Consider the following 27,457-nt stretch of genomic DNA (forward strand, 5'->3'; position numbering starts at 1 on the left):
ATATGATTTTTTGGAGAACTTTTTTTTATTGTTTTAGATGAAAATAAAAACAAATCCTGCGCTCAAGAGCAACTCAACAAAGTTTTTGAAGCCTTTAGTCGCGGTTTTACTTACACTGTCTATCTCCAATTAGAAAATTTCCCTTGTCTCGATTTGGATTAATTTGTTTCCAATAGCAGCATTTTACATTCGCATATTTTTCTTGTATTTAAGAAGTTTTCAAATTATATTTAAAGAATTTTCACTAAAGAGTCACATTCTAGAAGAGTCAAGGAGCAAATTTATGTAATTCTCTTCAGAAAAAAATATGAACTTAATTGAACTTAAGAAAAAATATGAACTTAAAATTGAACCTTCTGTCAAAGTTAAAACGCCTGGAAATGGTTTTGAATTAGGACATTTACTCTAGTGTAGGCATAAAAATTAGTGTTTACAACTGTTTCATGGTACCCTAGTTTAACGTAATATGGATTCAATCTGAATTAGTCCAAACCATATATACCTGATCAATATAGAAACATTTCATATAAACGGATCGGGCGATCAACTTATCCTGGCTCTTACAATTGAATTTATGAGGACCAAGACATAGTCAATTGCCACTAAGTAATTAACTGCATTGCTTCTTTTATCCTCGTACAACTTTTTAGGCAGTTGTCAGTAGAAGGATAAAGGAAGCAGAAATTTTCGGTTCAGTATTAATCGTAATCGATCTTAGTTGCTCGACATTGATTTGTATCGAGGCCCATCAGGCAGAGCGAGCGACACTAAGATCGCTCAGTTTTCTCTGGAAAGTAGAAAGGGCAAATTCCTCCACACAGGATCTGAAGACTTCTCATAATTTAGACGAGTGCTCTATCAAATGAGATACAAAGACTACAACTAAGTTTGACTTTCCACGTCCTTAACGAATTGCACTATTAGGGTTGCAAAATATGAGAACGGTATCGGTCTGATAATTCAGCCGGTAACCCATGTGTCCATGGATTTTGTTTTATTGGTATTAAAATAAAAGTTCGCAAAATTATTATAGTAATTAATCTCTGTTAATCATTTGACATTGATTTCATTGCATCACTATTGATCTTATTGATCATAGTCAAATTAATCAAGCGGCGTCGATCTTATGTGATCGATTCTGGTCCTATTATACCAGAATCAATTTCAGTTAATCGACAATTATCCTAGTTGATATAGGTATCGATTTTACATCGGTATCAATATTAGTCAATAGATAACGATCTTATCTATATGAATCGATTGTAACTGCTCTACCGATTTTAGACATTATTATTGATCTATCGACATCATCCTTGGTCAAAGTAATAGATGTATACAAAATACAGCATTACGAATCTTTCTGAAACAAATGTGCTGCGCGAAATTATCCATACCGTATGGTTTTAATATCATAAGAAAGGAGACTCATACCACATTCCAAGATCAGCTCTGTGTATCTCAGATTAATTACAGTGGCAGTGACTTCTTGCTGAAGCAGAATCACAAGTAAAAAGAGGGGTGGATGAAAAGAAGTGAAGATGATGAGGAACATTGAAAGCAGTGTTGTCTTCTCTTCTCTTCTGCACTTGGTGTTTTAAGTTTAACCTCTCCCGGGGAATTTTACTGGAACGGTGGAACGCGAGGAATTTGTAGCGTGCGGCTCCTCACGAGAAAATCATACACCCATCAGCATATGTAATTACTCTTGTATACGCGGTGGTTGTTGGTTGGTTTGCCCCATTGGGCCTTTGGCGCTCTGCACGAGGTTTCTCTTGGTGGACTTTTTCTGGCATCTCCTGGTGGTAAATCACTTCTTGCACACCTCCTCAACGTGGAAGTTGTAGCAGAATTTAACCACGAAAGGTCTCCTCCACAATTGGGGAGATCTCTCAGGTATTGTCCATGGTAATTGGGGACTTCAGTCAAGGGTTAAATTTAGTCAAAATATGGTATTTTTTTTTAAAGTATTCTTATCATTAAATTTTGCTCTTCTTGGTAATCAAGCTGGCAAGTGTTTTCCACCTTATAATATCAATTTCTTCACCATTCATATCCATTAGAGAGGATCTTGTGAAGTGCCTCATTTGAATAAAACGTGACCAATCACTCGAATCGCTGGGAGACTTTAACAAATCAATACAAATTATGGCAGTCCCAGTGGTAAAAGATGAGTTGAGAGACCCATCGACAAAAAGCTCCTCAGAGGCGATGGATGTCTGCGCTGCCATTTGACAAGACACCAAGTCGTCATTTTTAACAATCAGCAACAATTGCGTAGATGAAGACAATTATGGTGTATTTAGGTGCCCAAAGGGTTGAGCACATTTTGATGGATAGTAAGCCGCTGGTGTTACAGAGGAAGTACATAGCAGTCATTTACAACCAATGGAAAATGCTCAAGTTCGTATTCTAAAGTGCAATTTGTGGTTTTATGCACAATAGAGAGGATATTTTTTTCCAAAATAAGCCATTGAACAGAGAACCATTGTTAATTCCAAATGGATGTTCTATAGGCATTCTGTGTCAAAGATGCTATAGCTGACAAGACATAAGATTTGAGAAACTATCTTAAACAAGTGACGATGGAAAATGGAGATTCAGGTGTACATAGCCTGTAAGCCAATTTAAATAGGTTCATAAATCATATTAAAATTATTTTATTAAATTAAATATCTTTGAATTTCAGCTCAGAGTAATTCAGAATTTCAAATCTTTTAAAATAAAATAAATCTTTGACACCCACTGGCTGACAAACACTCGATCTAGAAGGTTCAATTCCTTGATTCTGAAAAAACATTATAAGAGAAATTGTAGCACCACCGAATATGGGGTAACTCCGAACACTGAAATTTTTTAATCAGATATTAGACTTCAGAGGACAAGACCTATAGGAATTTATATACATTACACTGGTAAAAATAAAAGGATCAAATTGATCTAAACTTGATCCTTTTGCAAAAGATGGATCAAATTTCAAACGTTGAATGCACATTTATCATAATAGAACATGTTAATTTGATTCATCCTTTGCAAAAGGATCAAACTTGGATCAATTTGATCCTTTAATTTTTACCAGTGTGTATAGGCATGCTTGTCCACTGCAAAAACGATCGAGATATTCTTAGTAGTTTAGTGTTATTATTATTAATCGTATTGGGACATATTTATTACAATTCAATCATGCTGTCGTATACCGTATTGGAAGAATCTACTGATCGTAGGTCACCCAGGAGCGCCTTCCTCACAATTTGGATGCTTCTTCCATGCACCCGGAGACATTCTACACATTCAGATTTTTGCACCGGGTCCGGTCCAAGTATCCGCCCAAGAACCAACGGTCTTGCCTATAGCGTCACTGAAATCCCCAGTTTAGTGTTAAATTAGTGATTGGTGCTACCCCATGTTCGGTGGTACCCCACTTTCCCCTAATGATTATATTATACTACACACATATCGACAAGCAGTGTTGTTGATGAACTCCCTTCAAAGTTTGTCCATCCAAAAATATTGAAATGATAAGATTCGTTTTTATTGTTTTTAAAAAGCGTAATTTTGATAGAATAGAAAAGAATGACGTAAAAAAGAAAAACGATGTCCACTAATGGAGACGATGGTTCTTAACGACAAAAATTCGATCTTGTATCGGATGACCAGGAACAACATCTTGAACAGACACGAAATTGCAAAAATTAACAAAAACAAGTATATATAACTTTTTCAGATCTTTAAACTTAAATTCTAAAGGAATTAAATACAATTAATTACCTGATCAGATCTCTGATATGTGTCATATTAATACGTGTACACTTTCATTAAAGGTCTATTACACTGTGCAACAATTTTAAACTTTTTTTTGTCCCTACGTTCTCATGCTATTTTTTCTATTGCTAGGGTCAAATGATTTGCGAAAATACTTATCATTTTGATTTCAATTTGTTTTTGCGCCTGGAATCTAGGCAAAACCGTTTTTGCCGTTTTTCATACTTGAGTGCCTATATCTCCGATTCTGCTGAACCGATTTATTTCTTAATATGGTAAAACTTGTTCTCCTTTACACGTGGCTCAAATTGTAGCTTAAGATGCCTAGCTTTAATGGAGGTCTTCTTCACCCATCCAGAAACGGACCTGATGCATTGCTTCTAGCTTTTGGTAATGTCATGCAGAACATTGCAAGCATCACAAAAATGGAGTAATAGATGTTTCGACCTAGTTTGGTTCTTTTATTGGTATATTTTGTATGTGTTTTTGCTAATGAGCAAAACCCCCAAATTCAGAAATAGACTCAAGGCTGGTCCTAAAAAAAACTTAGGCCGTATAATTTAGATTGGATTGCTTAAGAATAAGATAAAGGAAATGTATCCAAAAGACTTCTAATCACTGATCCTAAATTAAGTAGTCTTGAGGATCAGCCTAAGTCTTTTTGGGACTTAGAGCTCTTCGGGTCCGGTTTCATTGTATCAGATAAACTATATTTTTAAAAATCAGTGGACCTCTTACTCATATTCCAAAATTCATTTCGCTTCTCGCTAAATCTAGTACAAATTCGGTCAAGTTATTCACAACTGGAAGAGTTAGATAGATGATGACCCGCCTGACATTTCTAACGCTTCAGGATCTCACTCCTCTGAAAATTTCGTTCCCATATATTCTTCTTCGGAGATGTATTCCATCACCAATTATTGTTCATATTATCCATGGACAAGATGATGGAGCGCAGCCGGGGGCAGAATGCGATTCGTATTGGAGATCTCAGAGTGAGCCACCTTCTCTTTGCGATTTAATTCTTTTCGGATCTTCCGAAGAAGAACTTCAGTACGCCCTTGACCGTTTTGTCAATGTTTGTTCTGAAACAGGTATGAAGTGGTTAAGTCGGAGATAATGGTAATCTCCCGAAAGTCTATACTATATACTTTATGTTAGTGAACTCCCATTCATGGGAGCAGAACTCTTGTCGTGGATCTGCCATCCATTTCCAGTAATGAGGAAGCTTGACAGAAGCGTGGTCAGGAAGTCCAAGCTTAGTCCTTCTGCTAAATTATCGGTTTTCAAAGCTGTGTTCATTCCTATATTCACCTATGGTCATGATATTTGGGCAATGACCGAAACTATAAGATCGCGAGTTAAAGCTGCTGGAAATGAGGCACCTTCGGACAGTTAAGGGAATCATTCGTCGAAATCGGGTAAGCAATGTAGCCGTTCGTGAGTAACTAAGAGTCGAGGAGCTGCTTCTTCTGGTTCAGAGATCACTACTTCGATGATATGGTCATGACCAGCACATGAATGAAGAAAGATTCCCCAGAAAAGCTATGCAAGCCATTGTAAGGAGACCTCGATCTCGGTACGACCTAGGATAGAGTGGCTGAATCAAATTTACGATCTTGCCTTAAAACGCCTAGAGATCGAAACCGATTATCTTTCTGAAGTGGCGAAGGATCGACAAGTTTGGGCTGCTATACTGGATGTCATTGGCCCGTGATCTAATGCGAACATGTTTTTTTTTTACAAAATATAGACAACGAAAAATTCCACTTGCTGTCTAATTCTGCCCCGGTCTTCTCTATTCATCGAAAAAAAATTAACCAAGTTTTTTAAGACGAGCTTTGAAGGTGACAAATTCAAGCATTTTGCAAAGCTTACTCATTTTGCCACCCCTTTCAATCTCTACCTGACCGAAATTTAACCATGGAAGATTATGAATTTCTTGATTTCCATGAAATAATTTTAATCTGAGTGCATGAGAATGAACTGTTGTTACTTTAAATGCACCTTCACCTGCAGACACGACGTCCGAAGAGTCTCATCATTTTTGGGAACAATATGCCTGGGGTAAAGACATCAGGCAGCTTGTACCAAACCGCCTCCGCCTCCCGAACATCGACTCCCTTGCTCCCCTCTGGGTGTTGAAGGTGGATCTGAGATTTTCTACACAGTCTTAATGACTCAAATTGCAAATTCTGCGCCAGGAGGTGGTTTGAAAAAAAAAATACAAGAAGACAGATACTCGATTGCAGAGATCTCTCTTTTAATGTCCAGTGCACGTTTTCTTTCTGCCGCCCAATTTTCGGGTGGAAATTAGTGAATTTTCCCCCGCGGGAGGAAGAAATTATCCATCTTGTGGTCTGCGTAATGCAATTGCTCTGGGAGTTTGTACGAGGGAACTTTTGATTTTGCCAGGGAAGATGCGTGAAAAAAAGATCATGGCGAAATTGCTCCTTTCCAACTTGATCACGATCACTGAAAAGCCCCAGCCAAATAATGATGGATCCATCGTGGGGAGAGTTTGAGAATTTTCCCTCGTGAAATGCTTCTGATCTTGCAATTGTAATTTTTCCACCATCTCAGAAAAGTATCCCTTTCCCGCCTTGATGGGAGCTCCGCAGCACGATCCCGCACTTGAAAATCATTTAAACATTATTGGTGTGTTTCTCCTCACTAAAAGTAACTTCTCTCTTTGACTTGGGCAAAATATATAATTTCTTTCTCTCTGTCTCCCTCCTGTTCCTTTTCAATTCGTGAAACTGAAACTTTGCATATTATTTTGAGGTCTGACCCCACCCCCCGCGCACCAAAATCATCCTCCCCTCTTGGTGCACCCTTTTCCTTCATCATCAGCACCATCCAATGTATTTATTGTTATGTGCAGAAGACGCACATGTCGTTATTTATGTTATTAATAAATAATGTTGGTTGCAACTTACAAAAACCTCCTGATAACCGGAGGGTTTCTCTTTTATCACGAATTTTTGTTTCTGATTGTAATTTGTATTGTGCTCATTCGTGTTCTTTATTCCCTCTCACTCACTCACTATTCCACGTTATTATACTCTGTTATAGCAATGGATGATATAAAGGTTTCAAACTTTGTAATATGTTCGAACTGGAAGGTTTTATTGTGAGTTTTTTAAATTGCCCTAACACTGATACCATTGCAATGGAAATACAATCAAATTTCGAGATCTTATTTTACAGCTTGGCTCCTGTAAATAAGGGCAGAATCACATTAGATCATCAAATCTTTACCGTCACCATCATAAGGCATATTGTTTTAATTTCAAATCGGTAAATTTTCACCACAATAATTCAGACCGCTAAACTTATTCATAGCATATTTCAAAATTATTATGTAGAGCGTATGGCTCATTCGACGGTTGTTAACCCAGTCGACGGTCAAACCTACCAATCCTAATCCTTCATACCTATGACACACCCAACACATCATCCCTAGGCGGATGCTGAAGGTTGTTATATAGTGCTCTTGTTGCTTATGGCAATTACCACTAGTACTTCAGTGAGTGAACATCAGTCGCCGTGTACAGTTCACTCCGAAGAAGTTGAAACATGGGTGGCACCTTCAGTTCCCCATTTTCCCTTAATAAGTATATTATTATTTCAGTGAGCCCCATCAAGGCTTATAATTATAAGAAAAACTGACAAGAAAGAAAAAGAAAAATGAAATAGTTATTAAAAATTATGTGTCTTGGTTTAGGCTACGTTTGTAGTTAGTATAGTTTTGTTTCTCTATTTAATTGCATATAAAACGTTTACCATATTTTATGTATCAGTGTAGAAAATAGAATCAAATAGACATTAAAAATCTACTTTTACATATGAAAAATAAAAAGAATCTAACAATTTTATTAAATACATAAAGTACTTTGATGAATTTGGATGAAAAGATTGTCAAATGTAGCTGCAATTTTTTTATGTTCGACTAACTGAGTAAATGTTTTAACAGCCTTTAGTGTTGTAATCTCATAAATTTTTTAAAACTCATACAAAAATTTTGTTGGAAATTTCAAAATCGAGTTCAAATTCTTCGAACGTCATTTACCTTATTAGCAGAGACACTTTTGGAGAATCAAAATCAAGCTGTGAGCGCAATGATAAAGAAAATTATTTTGAATTAGGGTCAAATGGATACCTCTTTGACATGGAACCTCTATTGACACTTTTGTCAAAATGTTGAAATTTATTTATTATTAGCGTTTAATAGCGTTTTTTTTTATTAATCTACGTTTTTCGATAAGGATAAGTGTTCAAATTTCGTATTCCAAATGGTACAGAGTAGGGTGTCAATAGGTCCTGACACGAGTTCTCAAAGTGTCAATAAGTGTTCCTTTCACCCTAATAAACTTACGAAATGAAACCTTGTTATAAGTTTTTGAATTAATATGTTTAATGTTTTCAAGACAATAATGGTCTCTGTGACTTAAATTATTGATTTTTAATTTTAACTAAATATTTGTTTGAATTAAATCTAATTTATCAAAGCGAAAAAGCGAAAATCGGTTAAATTTGCTTAAGAATAAATATTTTAACTTTCTGATAATTTCATAAAATGGTTCACACAATTTTCTGTTCGACTTTCGAAATAGTTGCTCACAGCATTGCCAGAAAAATTAAAGTATCTAATTTTCATTATAATATTCCTATCGTACTCTCATCCGAATCTTTTGATTATGGACCTTTGAATACTAGGATTTTGCTTTAAATTTCCGAATATGAACGACATTTTGTCCAAATGAAGCATTTTACCTTTTAGCCAAAACACTTTTGGTGTATAAAATGTAATTATAATGTTGGTACAGCATTCCTCATAGAGAAACTAGGCTTTCGCACATGCAAAATTTCTTGACATGTAGGGGAAAGCCTACATGTTTGAGACGCGGTTGATTATTCCTTGATTATTAAAATAAATGTGACAAACACTAATCGAGTTATTTTAATAAAGTCTACTATACTAAGCACTACACAATATAATTTTCTGAGTTTTGGAAATGATGCCTTGAAAGTCTATACATAAAAAAGTGTCCCAAACATACCGGCTATCCCATAGTATTTTTTTTTCTTATACAGGGATGAGATTTTCAATTCCATTCCCCGTGGAATCAAGTATATAGTAAAGCTTAGTGGATGCAATTGGTATATCTTTAATGCTATGAAAATTCCTATTGTCCTAAAGGGGATTTCAAGTGCCTTCCGATAAGTCTTTTTTAAACTTTTCATTCATGTTTAATTCAATTGTCACAATGAATAAAATTATTTAAATCCATCTTTTGAAAAGCTTTTAAGAAATTATAAATAAATTAAAGTAAAACCACATTCTTTCCAGTAAAACTACTTTATAAGATACATCAATCATCATTGAGGAATTGCGTAGCAATATGTGAATAGTTTTATGGACACAAGTCTGCCCTCAAAACAGTTCAATACGAGTTCGAGGATAAAAATAATGTATTATTGGAAATACTGCGAAAGGATTAAACATTGGAAGATGAGGCTTATACGACTGACTCTATGAGCCTTCTGTGGAATATTAGTCTGTCTTGAGGGTCTTTTCTGGTCTTCTCTTATGGTGATTATTCAAATGCAAAAATATTCTTGCGGTGAGGTATAAAAGAAAAGTCTCGTAGAGAATGAAATCAATAAAAATTACTTCCCTCAATTGCATCTCCTTCATGGAGTATCTTGGAAGAATACCAAATTACCTTCCCTCAATTAACAACATAATTTTCCATTATTCTCCTGTTCTTCGTGTCCAAAGGAAAATGCCCTTCAACGAAATTGTATCTTCAATGGGAGAAACATTTCAATTTGAGGGAATTTCACAATCCAATTTATTTGTCTCCATCATCATTGTTTCAATTTCTTTTCTCTACCTTCAACAGAATCCCCTTTTTGAAAATTGCTGTAAACTAAAAAAAAAAGCTAACAAACTCCCCAAATGAAACACTCAAATAAACTTCAAATGACATTATTCTTTATCCCTCCTTCAGAAAAACACAAAGTTTCTCAGTGGGGATGGTTTTTGGCAATGGATAAGGGACAAAATCTAATTAGTCTGAAGAAAAATTCCAAATAAACCCCCTAAAAGTCACCCCAAAAATACGGTAATAGCAAAGCTCCTTTGAAGATAAACCCTTTTTCTCCTTCACCTGTCAACCTTACCGTAACACAAAGTAAATGATTCAGGTTAAAAGAGTCACGTTCACAGGAAATGACAAAGGAATTATTTTAGTAAAATATTGTATTTTGAGCGACAGTATTTAGGTAGAGTATCCCTTTTCTATCCAAGCTTTGAATACCCAAGTTGAAGTATAAGACAATCATGGTAATAGGCGAACTACATATATTTTCACCTAATTCATTAACTAGAATGCGATTATAAATAACCCACGAAAGAATAATAATTCTCCTCATAACGAAAATTATTAAAATATTCATTTTTCTATGTGAATAATGATCGATAAGAACTCTCAAAAAATCATTACGCTGTTATCCCTAAGGTAACTTAATTTTTTAATCATTAATAAATGAATCAATTTATCAAATAAATTTGTTATTAATTAATAATAAAAAAATTATAAATTTTATTATTACCCCAATAAAAAATATAAATATAACTCATAATAAAATTTTACTAATTCTTTTTAATTATATTTATATAAAGATCTATAGGGTCTTCTCGCCTTCTAACTTTATTTTAACTTTTTAATTAAAATAGCAATCCGACTACTTATAATTCCAATTATAATACAACAAAAATTACTCTCAATGTGTCAATTCTTATAGTTAAAATGGTTAAAATGTAGTAGTTTTATGTACGTAAGATCTTGAATTAAATAAAATTTTTTATTATGTCTAAAAAATTTAAAGAAAATATGTTATTTTTGGTCTCTACACATAACCCTTTAAGAGAGACCAATATTGAATAGAACCTTATAAATTATTTCGAATTCTCTCTAACCCAAATTCTAAAGGATAACGTTACAATGTCTGTCTTGTCTATTAGGATCGGGTTAGAGATAGCGACTTCATCTTAAGGTTACTTAACATGCACACCTTCAGCTCTCCTTTTCCGTCATTAAACTATGGTTTTTAGAACTTCCTAAAATCCCGAAAAATCCAACAATTCGATTTACGAATTAAGTTTTTAAATCTTTCTTAGTAATGCTACAAATCAATAATTATTTTACTATGCTCGATCTCCACGGAGATATATCGACGTCGAGTCTTTCACAAAGCTGCAACACTGCCACCATTGTTATAATATGTTTGAATATCTGAAACTTCTTTCAGATATTATATTTTTACACATTATTCGATTTATAAAAAATTAACATATTTTGTTTATTGCTTGACCTGAAGCAATGAATAAAAATTGGCGGTAATGCACTATATACTTCTTAAATATAGAAGAAAATCTTTGAATTTTACAATATTGTGTATTTTTAAAAAGATAACACCTTTTAATTCAGTAATTTGTCTCTTGTTAAAACCAGTATTTACTGTATTGCTGATTTTATTATTATTTTATTACATTTACTGCTTATTAATGCTTATTTCTTGCAATATAGGGTAACGTGTAGCATTTCGGGACACTTTTTAGCACTTTCAAGTTTCAAGCAGCTTAATGACTTCTCAAATTATTTTTTTTCTTTGTTGACAAAAATATTTATGTTCCTTATTCTATCCAGAATAAGATCCTGAATGAAAAATGTCGAAAAATGCATAATTTTTATTCAAAATTGCAAAAAATGTAAAGAAGTAAGAATGGTATGTTTCGAAACAATAGGGTATTTCGGGATAGACAAAAGTCGCTATTATGCAAATAAATTTGACTGAGCCTGATTATTTACCTTTAAGTAGAAGGTCTAAACTTCATTCTTTCGTAAAAAAAATTGTTTAAATTTCACTTGTAACTCAGCACTGTTTCTGTTGACATCTGCAAAATTAACTACACTGAAGGTTTTGTAAAAAGTGGAATGTGACACTCAGTATTCACGCGTATTTCACGCTTTAAATTAAATAAAATTTCGGAAGTTTTATGTTTATTTTATACGTAAAGCGCTTAAAATTTCATATAGAACTTAAAAATAATAAGAAAACAAATATTTATATAGGATTTATGATGTGTCCAAAAATACCCATAATGTGTCTCGAAACGCGCCTTGTCCAAAAATACCACACGTTACCCTAATTTAACTATGTAGGGTAACGTGTGGTATTTCTGGACAAGGTGCTTTTCGGGCCATAATATGGGTATTTCTGGACACATCAAAAATGCTATAAATATTTGTTTTCTTATTATTTTTAAGTTCTATATGAAATTTTAAGCTCTTTACTATAAGATAAACATAAAACTTTTGAAATATTATTTAATTTAAAGCGTGAAATACGCGTGAATTCTGAGTGTCACATTCCACTTTTTACAAAACCTTCAGTGTTGTCAATTTTTCCAGATGTCAACAGAAACAGTGCTGAGTTACAAGTGAAATTTAAACAAAATTTTTATGAAAGAGTCAAGTTTAGACATTCTACTTAAAAGTAAATAGTCAGGCTCAGTGAAATTTATTTGCATAATAGCGACTTTTGTCTGTCCCGATATGCCCAATTGTCCCGAAATACACCATGCTTACTTCTTTACATTTTTTGCAATTTTGAATAAAAAATTATGCATATTTCAACATTTTTTGGTAAGAATTTTATTTTGGATGGAATAAGAAACATAAATATTTGTATCAACAATGAGAAAAATAATTTGAGAAGTGATTAGGCTATTTAAAATTGCAAAGTGCTAAAAAGTGTCCCAAAATACCACACGTTACCCTATATTGTTTTTTTTTAGTTTTAATTAACAATTATTGTTTTACGAAGTTTTCATAAAATTTCACTCTTTTTTATGTAAACGCTCTTGAAAGTTTATTAAAAGAGTCTTTAGACCAGAGGTGTGCAAGAAACCGTTGAAACCGAATTAACGTCAAATGAATCATGTATGTCAATGCTCAAAACGCTACTATAACAAACTTATTTTGACGTTAATTCGGTTTCAACGGTTTCTTGCACACCTCTGCTTTAGACACTCAATACATTTTCATCAATTAAAATCGATGAAAGAAATCAGGGCAATATTATCCACGGGTAGTACTACATAGTGGGATGTTATAGTTTTCCATAGTTAGAATAAATATTGAGAAAATCTCTGAGATGAATCTGAACTACTCATCAGTCTGATACAAAAATTTTGTTCACAGAGCATTATACGCAATCAACAACTTCATTTGCTGGTTAATTCTGCCCCAGTCTCCCGTATGCCATTTTTTTTCAGAAAGATTGAGTTGAAGCGTACATTAAAACGCTAGCTTCATTATTAAGACATTTATTGTCTAAAATTCCCGTCCAACTCCTCGATTCTGTCAATAGCGAGGCTACTTATGGGTTTTGCTGACCCGAATAAGAATAGCGCTGTACAGAGGGGGACCGAATCGGGAACAATAACATAAAAATAATAACATAAAATTATATAATAATATATATATATATTGTTCCGCAACACTCCTCCCTCCTTAAGGAAGCACGGACTCCGTGCGAATAAGATTTATTGTTGTGAAGGAGGATGCGAACTGGATATACAATTCTATATTATCAAAAATATTATATTATATAATATGAATTACAATTTGGTATAATACAATTTTTAATTAGATTACAAACTGATTAAAATTATACAATTATATTTTTATAAAATTTTTGTTTAAAATGTGTTTGTTTTTTTTCTTTGAATTGTTTTTTTTTTTTTTTTAATATGGTAAAAGAAAACTTACAATTGTCAGAGATTGCCAAGGAGATTATTTAACATTTGGTTTATTGACTTTTTTTCGTGAAATTATTATATTTGAAATTAACTTTTTTTTGTTTGTTTATCAAATGGTACTTGGTATATAATTTTTGAATATTTTCAAAAATATCTTTTTTTTTTTTGGGTTAAATATTAAATAATGTACTATTTTTTTATGAAATTACTAATATTCCTTTTTTTATTATTAGATATCACATTCCCTCCCCTCTTAAAGGGTGCGATGCAGAGATGGGATAAAGTCATGATATTAAATTTTAAAACTTTAAATTCTAAAATTTGTTCGTTGGTTTACTTTGATCTATCGGATAGTTGTCCAAAACTTATTGAGGTCGGTATAATGAGGCCATAATATATCTATCTCTAATCAATTGCTTAATGTGGGGTATAATTATGAGTATAATTTTCTAACTGTATTGGAGGAACGATTTTTTGAATGGTTTTGAATTCGTAGCAGTGGATTCTTTGAAATTCCGGGATCTTCAATAGTGTGAGGCCATTTTTCATGAGGGCAAGCAATTTTTGTTCCATAATGTAATGGTGATGAATTTTGAATTTCTCTTCGTCTTCGTTAAATATGACATTACAATTTTGGGGTAAATTTTGATCCTCAACTTTTGGGAGAATCATGGAATGCGTTACTTTTCTTCTAATGAAATTTTGAAATATATTTTCCTTGGTTTCTTTTATTCTTTCTCTGGGATCTTCGGAAACAGAGGTATTGTTAACTTCATTTTGCTTATGCATTGGAATATTGTCTTCAGATTTATTTTTTATATTTTGTGTATTTTCTGGAGTCTTACGGTTTTCATTTATTAGGGGATGACTCTGTTGATAATTTGTCCCTAAGGAGTGATATTCTTGGTAAGGGATACACAAAAAGGCGTGATCTTTTGGGGTCTCTGTGCTATTCTCAAAATTTGTTTCCGCATTTGCTTTAAGGTCACTGATACGATTATAAGCTATGTCAGCATCAACATAAATTTTGCTTGCGTTAGCATTATTGTCAATGTTGCGTTCAGCAAGGTCGCTGCATTTTTGTTTTGAATTTTGATCGGTGCTATTGTTGTGTATTAAATTCGCAACATTCGCATTTCCTTCTTTGTTAAATTTTGGAGAGTGATGCCCTAATTCCATTTCCATTTTAATATTTTGAGAAGAAATTGCGAATGGAACCATTAAATTCATTGACTTAAGCAATATTTTTCTGTCTTTCACGAAAATTACGGCATCAAGTATGCTTAAAAGGTCATGGCCTAGTATTCCATCGAATGGGAACTTACTATTCGGAAGTACATTTAATTTAGCTGAAAAATCTGTTCTATCTGGGATGAATCGTATAAGGGTGACTACAGTGCCCAGCGTTTGCACCATCCCCTCATCTACAATGCCTTGGATACGAATGCTATTTTTAGTATGCACCGTAGTATAATCGTGAAGGCAGTTACGTTTTATAAAAGAAAACGGTGATCCGGTGTCGACAAGAAATTTTAATTTGTAGGGAGACACGGATGCTGCTAAGTTAATGATATGAGGATCATATTCTGATACAACGGAATAGCTTGAAATTGTGGCTAGATAGTTTCGGTCAGCATCAGTGGTTACTTTTGAATAATTTTTAAGTTTTCTCTGAGGATTTTGTGACTGAGACATTTTAGAGAAATGATCTTCGCAATAGGACGTTTTGGTTTTTAGGCGATTTTCAGTGTAAGTGATTGCAGCATTAAGGTTATCAAAGGATCGTGATAGTACCAAGATCCTAGTTTCTGTGTGACGTATAGAGTTCGCAAAAGTCTCTATAGCCATTCGTGTGTTTGCCCTTTTCAAAGACAAAGGAAGAACTCCTTCAAGATGAGCAGAATATACAGTATTCAAGGTTTGTAAAGCACCTTGTACTCTGAATCCGAATTCTTTGATCGTTTCTTTAGGATGAAGTGACAATTTTTGTAAGGATGTTATCGCATCTTCTAAAGGAATTTCTGGATTAATGACAGATAGGAACACGTTTTTAAATTCCGCGTATGTGCTGAAGGATTGATCTCTAATTTGAAAATATATGTCTGGACTTAATTTTAGTGTTAATAATCGTATATACTCCCTATCTCTACACCCATTCTCTGCACCGAAATAATCTTCATAGATTCCGTCACATAAAGAAAGGAATTGACTGGCTACTATGGGCTCACCTGTACACTTCGGTAAGATTTCATAAATATCCTGGAACGGGATCAGAGGTGTTGTTGCCATGTTGTTATGTTCTGGTGCGGGTAGTCGAGATTCTGGAGGCTGCATAAGTGTAGATATCTAGGTGATTGTGTCTATGGTGTTCCGTGATGCTGATAATGCTGCTTGCTGATATTTGGTGTGTATCGCTGGTCTAGATGAACGAAGCTGAAGATAATTCTTCGGAGATGACGAAGTGGATATTATACGAACGCGCCTGATGTCCAATGCCATGCATCTTTGTTGTAGGTTGTAGTGCGGGTGGTATGCTCAAATTCAATGGTGACAAGGCAACTGGCTGGTTCATTAGAAATCGGTTGATTTCGTTGGTTTTCTGGTTGAATATCTGATTGCTTTGGTTCAACAATCGGCTGATATTTGTAACGGTATGAAGTTGGCGGTAGTGTTCTTTTCAGGAGCGTAGTTTTCTAGAAGACTGGATTCTCTGCATTTGGTGGTCCAGGCCTCTCTTCGGCTTATGACTTTGGAATTATCAGTTTCGGCATCTGTTGTACCGATGTTTTTCTTGGCGCTGCCTTGGCGATCACGTTGATTTTGGTCCTCAAGTTGACGCTGGTTCGTTTGTTGTTTTCACTCATTTTCACTTTTTACCAAACACTTCTGACACCAATGAAGCGTACATTAAAACGCTAGCTTCATTATTAAGACATTTATTGTCTAAAATTCCCGTCCAACTCCTCGATTCTGTCAATAGCGAGGCTACTTATGGGTTTTGCTGACCCGAATAAGAATAGCGCTGTACAGAGGGGGACCGAATCGGGAACAATAACATAAAAATAATAACATAAAATTATATAATAATATATATATATATTGTTCCGCAACAGAGTATCCTAGCCTTTAAAACTTTGTGCATTTGGAGCATTTGTTTTCTTTTCCTTTTTACCCTACCGGAGGTCTTATTGGCTTATATCTCATGACCACAAACCACGGTGCATTTGTAAATTACCAAAATTTCACTTAAGCACAATTATCTTAAAACCAGGACTTGGGCATTCTATAACTAAAGCTTGATAATTTTGGTAGTAAGGCCCCCCATTTGGGATATTTTAGAATATCAATTAGGGGTGTTTCCACCCTATAAACGCAAAGAATTATTTTTGCATGAACACAATAAAAGTCTTTCCTCCGATTTCCCAAGAATTCCAATGCAATTAATTAAACCTCTCATTAAGTTAATCAAAATTATGTTGTTTTCTGTTGAGATGCATGTTTCATTAATTATCTTTTCGTTCCATTATTGATGACTTGAAATTGCAATAAAAATGTTTGTGCATCTGTTAGCGTTTTATCGGGAAATATTTCAATGCAATCTTCCTGCATCTCTTGCATAAATTTTGCACCACCTGGAATATTGTGCTACAAGAAAGGTTGAGCAATTGTTCAGTGGACAGAAACACCCTCAAGGTGGATTGGTAAGAGATAATTTTTTAATAATATGTTACAAATGAAGACCTTATCGTGAATTAGTTCAAGTGTCCCTTCTTTCCGGTAATCCCTGTGGGAGTGCATTGGGTATTTCTTTTTCTTCAATGCAATCAGGTAGATCCTTTTTCATTGATGGTTCTTGTGTGAAATCGTCATTTTAATTGATGAGTGAAGAAATTATCCATGGCCGTCAGATTGAGTTGAAAATATTTAATTGATGCGAAAAACCTACATTTCTGGGCTATTTGTTTTGAATGTACCAATGCCTTGGAGGTACTATAAATTCCACAGTGAAAGTTTTTTTTTTATATTCATCCCTCCTTGCCATGGGATGCTGCTGAAATCCGCAAAAATCCCCATACAGAAGCCCTGGGATCATCTCCTATATAATAAGCAGAAAATTGAATTTATTATAGTGAAACGGGAGCTCTTCTAATATCCCTCCGAAGAATCTCTTCTTTCTCTCAACAAAATCCTTTCCGCTTATTTTATGCATCTCGCCAATTTTTGTGTAAAAATGATTGATGTGAGTGGTAAAAAATTAATTGATGCAAATGCTGGAAGAGCTTCTGAATTTGGCGCCCACAACCAAAGGTCTCTTTTTTTGCCACCAAACCTCAACATCACATTTGGGATGATGCTATGAAATCTTAGCTCTAAGCTATTTTTTTTTCTTCAATATAACATAATAAACAAGATCATCAGTCTCTGGGAGGTTTTTTGTCCGTTCAACTAAATTGTATCATTAGTATATTTGGGCCTGGAGAAAACCGAAGAAAGATATGGGTTTTTGAAATGCTGACTATGCTAATTTATATTCAGTTTCAATATTAGATTTATTTCTAGTATTTTTTTTCAAATTTGAAACGGAATAGGTTTCATCAACCAATAAGTTCTCGGAACTACAATTTGCATTAGAAATGTTTCCTCATAATTCTGGAAATCGTTCCAGATATTTTTTTTACGAGAAATATGAATAAATATTTAAGTAATATACTTTTTAACTCATCCTAATTTATAAATCATTTCTCCTGTAATAGACAGATTTTACCTCAAATAAAAAATAGGCTCTAAATTTGCATATAATTAAAATTTCTTCTTGCTCACTAAATTATTAACATGTAAGATAACAAAAAAATCATGATCGCAATAAACTTTCCTCAGAAATGATAAATACATGTAAAAAAAATTATTCATTATCGTTACAAAATACTCTTTGCATAAATTTTAAATGTCAAGGGTATTCCAAGAAGCTAGCCTTTTTAAATTTATCTTAAGAAAGCTTTTGAGGTAATTTTATTATATCTTTTCATATCCTTACAATATTTAGCCACCGCAGGCTCAATTCCGTTATCTTCAACAATTTTTCAGCTTATTCTTCTGGTCTAAGCAAAAAAATATAAATTAAATTATTAAATAAGTTTAACTAAAAGTAGAGTATAAAATAAATAAAGAAATCATCATCGGAATAACTGATTATTGCTTGGTTATTGTCACAAATTATTGTTAATTATTTTTAAGTAAATTTAATTCTCAACAAAGTTTACAGTGGCAATTTTCTAATTAAAGAAATTATTTGAACCAACATTCTATACGAAATTATTTTCTTTTGTAAATAAAATTAAAAGGATGGATATAGCAAATTGTACACTGTCGTTATAAAATTGCTCAGTAAAAATTAAACTTGATCAGAATATATATATACCGGAAATCATAAATTACAAATGCATATAAATCTTCACAAAGAAAGAAATTAAAAGATAAGAACAATCTAGGAATTGCATTGTCAGTTTGATTTGAATGGATTTCTGATCACTTTTTCTGTTGACCAAAACGATATTTTTACTGTTTCAGTACTGGCTAAAAATATTTAAAGGGGGAGGTGGGGCTATTTTGAGCCGTGGAGCAACTTTGATATTTGATTTTTTCACCCATTTCTAAATGAAGCTGTTTCTTTCAAGAATTTTATTTAGATTCACATTTGTTTTGTCTATCCAAATTACATCATGGTAAAACCTAGTTTTCATTAGAAATTTGCGAAAAAATCGTATTAAAATGTAACCCCATAGCTGAAAGTAGCCCCACCTCTCCCTAAACAAATTAAAATAGCAACTTATTTATAATTATGTAACTTATAAATATAATTTGATTAATTTCAACTTAAAAAGGAGCAGTGAGTGGTGTGAAGCAGAGTATACTTCCCTGAACGCTCGAATGTGTAACACTACATATTCGTATTGAGATGATCGTATCGTGTAATATTATCACTCCCATATTGCAAGAATCTGCTAAGTCCATTGCAGACCGTCTAAAAACGCTTACTCTCAATGTGGGTTTTCTTGTACTCCCAGATTTTTAAGCAAAAGCGGTCCATTTTATTACGTTTTATTACAATACATTTACGTAAAAATGCACTGTTTCACACTTTCAGGGATCTTTCCGCCAAAAAGGTGGCGCTCTTAGCTATTATGTCATGAGATCCTCAATTAACTTCCTGTCAATCCAGAACATTTTCCATTAAATTTTTGATCAATTTACCGCCATTTTATTCAAAACAAAATGTACATGGTGTCTATAGCAAATTTTAAGCTTACAAAATCCGGCAGGTTCATCAAGAAAATTTATAGTAAACTTCCAAGGAACGTTTCAAAGAAAATTGAAATTACTTTTGAACCAGTTTCTTTAAAAATAAAGCTAATATTCATTTTTCTGAAAAATTAATTTGAATTACTTAAAATCATGAGAAATTAATTAAAATTTTTTAATTAATTTTGATTAATTTTTAAAGTATAATCTATATGATTTTTTGGTCTAAGAACATGGTTTTTGAAACAAGATATTCTCAAATTTAAAAACAATTTCTTCCTAGAGAATTCATTGAAATTGTCAAAATCGATGCAGAATCGGGTAAAAAAACAGGATTTCCTCAGAAAACAGCGTCAGTATTTTTCCTACACTGAAAAAAAACGGGGGTGCGATTAACTTTTTTCCTCATAACTTTAACACTTTTTAGATGTAAAAAATATATCAACATTTTTTAATGTTAATTTTACACCTTTTTAAGGGTAAAATTAATATGACAAAGGGTAACTTTAACCCCTAATACACCTAAAAGCATAATATTTACACCGATTTCGGATCAATACTGCAGGGTAAAATAAACATTTCCGGAATGTTATTTTAACTTTTTTCGGATTTCTCTCAGTGTAAAATTATAGGTCCTAGTGAAAGATTTTATAAGTTTTTAATTAAGCACAAATTCTTAAAATTGGATTAAAATTGTTTTTGTGTGAGAGTGTGATTTGTTTTTAAGAAACTCTCGTTTTTGTCGTTTGAAAAACAGTTTTTTTTTCGACTAAAGCCTCTAAAAATGTTCTCCTCTAATACTAACTGACATTGATTATATGGAAAAAAAACGTATATTAATATTACAACTAACATCGGAATTAAATTTTGTGTACATTGAATCCACTTTCATATACACTAAAGTTCGGTAAGTTCAATAATACCCTTATACGGGCTTCAGATTTAAGGTGTTGTTACATGGCTTAACTTTTCTAATTTCTTATTAGTCAAGTTTTTTTTTTGAAAAATTTGACTTAAGATTATTCAAGGTAAATGACCTATTTGGTTTTGAAAAACCTATAAAATTGCTTGGTATTTCTGATTTTGAAACCTTCGAGAACTGGGCTAAATCTCTAGTCTAAAGATCACTGTAGGGCCCAAATAGACTCAGGCTGACCCTCGAGAATAATTTGCCATAATAAAAGATTAGGTAAATAATAAATTTTTGCTGCCAAATTTTACAGGCTAAATATTCTCAAATATTAGCCTGAGTCTATGTGAAGCCTTATTTATTTTTTTTTATAAACCGAAAACTTTAGAATACCGCAAGTGCAGGTGACTATGACAACCCCCTCTTCGAAGGCTTTTCTTTAGATCTCAAGGATGGTCTGTACCGATGCAATCTACCATGTCTGATCGGCGAGGACCGTTCTTGAACATTAGAATTAAAGAAAAGATTACAAACAGTAGAGACCCAAAGTCACTCGCACTAGATTTCTATATATCAGATCAGAATCCTTTTAATGAGATACTACACTGAGAAAAAAAGAAGGTGCGATTAACTTTTTTTCCTCATAACTTTAACACTTTTTAGGTGTAAAAAAATATATCAACATTTTATAATGTTAATTTTACACCTTAATAAGGGTAAAAATAACATGAAAAAGGGTAACTTTAACCCCCAATACACCTAAAAAGGGTACTATTTACACCGATTTGGGATCAATACTGCAGGGTAAAATTAACATTTCCGGAATATTATTTTAACTTTTTCGGATTTCTCTCAGTGTACGCTATGGATTAAATGATAAAGCTCTCGCTCCATGGTTTAATTATCATTGGTTCAAATCCTTTTTATATCACTTGAATATTCTGAGGCATTAAATGTGTTTGAATTGAATCTTGTGAGTTCCACTATAATTTGCATTCCACCATAGACTGACAATCCCAAAAATTAAATAAAATTACATTACTATAAATGTCACGTTTGAGAAGCTCTTGTTCTTCTAATTTGCCTGCATTTAATAATGTTGCTTTTAGATACTTTATTTAATTTACGAAAATTTTAAGTATGTGTGATGTGACAAATTCAATATAAATTCAATGGCGCTAAGAGTCTGTAATTTCCCCAACTTATTTCTCTTATTTGAGGCTTTAATTTCAAAAGGTTAAAGTAAACAGTTCACCTCTCTGGTATTGATTTTCTCAATGCAGCATTTCCCAGAGTGTGTGTCTAAAATAGGTCGACCTAGGTTTCCCCGTAGCAATCATTCATCAGTATTTTCCGCAAAAGTTCGCATTACCTCGCAGTGCAAGTTCATTTGCAAACTTTCATGAGATATTATTTATGAGGGGGATGAGTGAATATGTAGCTGCAAGGATAGTGCTATCTATAGCATTATCATCGTGATAAGAATTGCGAGAGCTGCAGAAGAACCAAGTCATCAAACAATTTACTTAGAACTTTGAGATGGTTTTTGGGTTGAAAACATGGGGAAGTTTGCTGGGGTTGAAGTGGTTGAAGTGTTGCAAAGGGCCCTGGAGAGCACCCTCTGTCGTATGCCCTGTGCACCACTATCCATGGGCAAAGAAGCTGTCTACTGGATGCTCCTACTGGCGGGATGAGTTTGCACATCACTTGCTTCCCATCTGCATTGGCAAATTTACTTTGGCCAAGGGGAAGTGATGGTTGTCTCTTTTTGTCTGCCAGCATAAGATGCTGCAGTACATATTGGTACCATTGCAGCTAGTGTCGCCATCTCGGTCACGCGCACACCAGCTGCCGAAGGAGACAGAAGCCAACCAGCAAGCACCGCATAAACCCACCAGCAACATCACCACGTGTGCCCATCGGTGTATATAGGCACTGGTGGGGAGAATAGCTCGATGGTATAAAATATATGCTGGGCGTTTCTCGACTGGGAGTGGTTTCTGTCTACTGCTGGCCGCGTTGTTTTAGGCGTCGAATCCCCCGAAGGTGATGCTGAAGCAGTTAAAGTCAGTCTATTGCGCAGAGCGATACTACGGGTGCGCGCGCTTGTACCGAACTCTCTTGTCTCTCTCTGCAGCCCCAAAACAATAGGAGAGGTCCACAGAATCCCTAAGTGTTTTGTGTTCTTGGAATTTTTCATGTGTTGAAGGACTTTTTTTTTGCAAGGGGTAGGAAAACTTAACCCTCCCGGAGGGTTCAATGCATGAGAAAGTTGGTTTTAAAGAGTGCTATATATTTTTTTGTTGGTTCTCTGTCAGACGTGTGTGTAAAAGCTCCTGGTAACCCTGAAAATCATCCATCTCATTCTTTTACATCCCCCCAAAAGAGAGTTATGTGGTGAGAAAATAAGGGAGTCCAGTGTGAGAGTGAAAAGTGGAAAATTGTGTTCTAAATATGCCCAACATCGTCGTTACGAGACAATTTGCTGTTGAAATGTGAAGAGAAAATTTTGTAGGGAAAATTTCCATTTTGAGAACTTAAGGAATATAAGACAAACAAGTAAAAACGTTGAGCCTTAAAGGGTTTGATGAAGTGAAAACAGTTCTCTCTCAGTATTTTCTGCATTTCGGAACGATCTCTCGCGCTTTTTTGTTATATAACAGATTGGAAAAGTCTCTGCTGTTTTTTTTTTTAAATATATTTTAGTGTAAAATCGAACCTTAACCTCCGAATGTTCGATCTTTTGGATAATTGTGATGATGTGCCTTTAAATTTACTAACTTAGAAAATTTTCTATATATTAAGAATAAATAGAAATTTAGAACTCTCAATCTTAAATCTCAAGCGTTATTCTGTGCCAAAAAATAAAATTTCGCTCTCTTGCATTTATTTCACTTGGCGGAATTAGAAAAAATCATCCCTCCGTGTGAGAAGACATGTTCAGTGAGACGTTTTAATTGACGTGCTAAGAAACCGTCCACGCATGAGGATATATAACAATCATTGTCTTTAAGTTATCTGCCTGTGTGGAAAGAGAGGAAAATTGAAGAACAAGACTGCCGGTGTGAAAATAAGAGGTGTTTGTGCTTGAACAGCGGAAAAGGGTTAAAAGTTCCTCACCATCCCATCGACATATTCAACTGTGATAATTTTTAATTTGAAAAGAAAAAAAGTGTTGGGTGAAAACTCAGTGAATGCCCCTTAGTGAAAAGTTTTGTATACACGCTAAAGACAAAAAAAGAAAAGAACAAGTTTGTGGTGAAGGGAAAAGTTCACCCAAAGTTCCATCAAGAGCCTTTTACGATGGTATGATCATTATTGCTAACATTGCACGTTCTTGTCCATCAATACACTACATCATATCCTTCTTGTTTTAATGCCCCATAACCTACAACAAAATTCTTGTCACTCTTGTGCAATTTTCATGGTGCATCGTGCGTTCTTAAAACGCGAGAAAAATGCCAAAAAGAAAATTATGAATGTGCGAGAGGTGCACAGAATGCGTATACCTCTTTGGCAAAAACCCATCCAACAGTCCACCTTTTGCCCAGACATATCATCAAATCCGCATAGCATACATAAAAGCGCCACATATTAAATATGATGTCTTATATGGTTAGTAAACCTGAATGATAAAATAAATGTTTTGCATAATAAACTCGTTTGTTACACATACATATTTTTAATTATAGTCTGTCTCGTCTCTTGTTTCGACTTGGAAGTTTATTAAAAGAGCATAAAAGCCACTTGGGCTGAAGATTATAACATATTTTTCCTATCCATGTCTAATATCTCTCACATGTCATATTACTAAAAAATCCACCCATTATGCATTCTCTATGCAGGGGGAGACACAAAATGCGCCAACTCCCAAAGACTTTTCCTCAATCCTCCACTAACTTTTGCCCATTAAAGGAAAATATCTTCTTCGAAGTCACCGCGTTATTGACCAAATGGACAAAGTAATAACATTGGTAATTATTGTCAACTGCGTGGCTGGAAAGTTTACTTTACAGTTAGTGGACTTGAGATGTCTATGAATAATTAAATGACAACGGGTCTGCACAATGTTGGGTAAATAGCACAAGAAAAGAATTGCAAGCGTTCTCTTCATGGGAAAAATTTGCATAAATAGTGCATCACGCATGCGAAAATCCGACGGGACACACTCAACTCCTACCATGGACCCAACACCTCCATCCAACTCATCTTCGTGCTGTATCCAATAAACTCAGAAAAAAAACAGTCCAATGGTGCTGAGCTGGAAGAAAAATAGAAGGAGAGATAAATGAGTAGAGTACCAAGCATAACTGACACAATAATTACTCTCTGTCACTGTCATTGCTTTAATTATGACTGTGGTTTTCCACGTTGAATTGATTTCTTTTAACCTTTTTTTTCCAAATGCTTTCTGTGACAATTGTTCACCACAGAAAATCACTCAAGTTTCACTCACAGTGTTTGAATAAAATTTGTTAGGAAATCGCCAAAAAAGTCTTATGACAGACAATAAAAACGAAAAGCAAATATGACACAGTTAATGCGTTAGATAGCATTAGATCCAAGTTATGAATCTACTGGATATTTCTCAATCGTAGAGCATATCAAATTTTAAATCTTTACAACTCTTATCCTTTAGCCACTAGATCGGTAACAGAGACGGACTGAAATCATACTTGAATAGGGGAATGTTGGGCACCTTTAAAATAGGGGTTGTTCACCTATTTGTAAATGAACCTGGGGGACAGATTTAATTTACTTACGCATAATTGTTAAGGTAAATTACATTATAGAAGGTTCAATTTAATTTAAGAATACAAAAAAAACTACTTTAAAGGTTCTCCAATTCAAAGATGCCCCTCTTTCCTCTACGTAATTTTCCTTGAAAATTCAGGATACCGAAATTTCATCAAAGCATGACTTCTTCTTATGGCGTTATCACACTTGCACTTTAAAATTTTAATGTGATTCACATTAACTATCGCTTGTGAGCGTCCAAATATGTTATTTGTCTCTTTGAGTCACTTAATATTTGGGGTTTTTCTATTTATTGATAAAGAAGTGGACTTGGCCTGCAAAAATAAGTTTAAATTTGCCTAAAGCATAAGTATTTTTCACATTAAAATATTAAAGAGAAAATCACATTAATTTTTCGCACTAATGCTATAAATCAATTTATATCAAATTTTGCGGGCCAAGTCTACCTTTTTATCAACATTTGATCAAATTTTGAATATAAAATGATTCAAACACACAAATTACACATTTGTACTCTCACCAGTGACAATTAATGTGAATCATAATAAAATTTTAATGTGCAAGTGTGATAACACAGTTAGAGATGCAAGTTTTAAAATAAATAACAAAAATAACTTAAAACTGACATTTAACCTCTAATGCATGAGCTTCATTTAAAAAATCGTTAAAATGACAGTAGATAGCGGTAAGACTTGAACACCAAGAGAAAAAAATTATTCTAAAAGTAAAGAAAAAATATTTAATTTAAAAACTCCAATATTCAGGCAATCCCCTATTACATGATTATTTTTTTTATAATTTTATTATTCCCTTAAAAACTGTATTAAATATAAATAAATAAAATAATTAATGAATCTAGAAAAGTGCCTAATTTGCTAGAACAATTTTAGTAATTTATTTAGTCATATTCTAGTAATAATAATATTGCTCTACTCCATAGGGGACCAAGGCCTTCGCACAAAAGAGTTTTCCGGACATGCATTTTTATTTTATTTAATATAAGTATGGGGATATTAGTTCTAAGCCCAGTGAAATTAAGGATAATAAAAATCTCTGCATGAAATTTGTCATTTTTAACCTGAAAAATTTACTTACCTAAAGAGGATTTTAACACAGGACACTTGCATAATAGAACGAGTATTCTAACACTTAATGCATAATTAATCTTTTTATCAGTATCTGTCATAAAGTAATAAAAATTCTTAGATATCTTTTGAGAATCTCAAATCTGAAATTTAAAATTTTAAATGTTTCACATGTTTAGTCTTATATCACTGTATACTCCAATTGGTAGATACCATAATATAAATTAGAACATACCCTTGCGTCATTTTATTCATTGTTTTCCTATTTTAAAAATATACATAATATTTTTTACAAATTATTTTATTGTTCAAAAAAGTGGTATGTACTGGGACAAAATTTGTCAAAACGAAAATTTCAATATTCACTATTTTCTAAAATAAAAGAGACAGGCTGCTATTCTGCCATCTTTATAATTTTGTAAGATTTTGCGGAATTTGGAATTCTTGTTAGAGTCAATCCAATTATTATTTTCACGAAAAAAGCATTAAAATAACTTTAAAGGTTATTATATTCAATTCAACCTTGATAAAACTTTCACTTTACAAAATTTAAAAGGACCTCTAAACTTTCCTTGGATCGTACAAGAAAATATATGGAACTGTCAAAGAATTTTTGGATTAATTGAAAAATTCTTGGATGTAGAATATGGTAAATTGAAAATTTTGTTGGAGACTTTATAACAAGGTGTAAAATTTTTGGAGAGTACTAATATTTTAGAACTTTATATTTTTTCTGTGAGAATACCAAATTTCTTGGATCTTGCTCAGTTACAAAATTATAAAGACGGCAGAATAACAGCCTGAGTCTTG

The 27,457-nt window shown here is 33.5% G+C and overlaps 1 protein-coding gene across 3 annotated transcripts in view; it reads left to right on the top strand.

Moving 5' to 3' along the window:
- LOC129800913 (transcription factor AP-2-epsilon) overlaps positions 1-27,457 on the top strand; it is a 137,963-nt gene that overhangs the window by 27,858 nt on the left and 82,648 nt on the right. Inside the window, exon 1 of one of the 3 annotated variants that reach the window (XM_055845653.1) lies at positions 22,862-24,110. The exons of 1 other annotated variant lie outside the window; for it this stretch is intronic. The gene's annotated coding sequence lies outside the window, so the exon portion shown is untranslated. Of the gene's footprint in view, positions 1-22,861; positions 24,111-27,457 lie in introns of those variants that run through there. One more of the 3 variants, XM_055845652.1, reaches the window with a different exon arrangement.

The sequence above is a fragment of the Phlebotomus papatasi genome, chromosome 2 (assembly GCF_024763615.1).
Source record: "Phlebotomus papatasi isolate M1 chromosome 2, Ppap_2.1, whole genome shotgun sequence".
Taxonomy (NCBI): Eukaryota; Metazoa; Arthropoda; class Insecta; order Diptera; family Psychodidae; genus Phlebotomus; species Phlebotomus papatasi.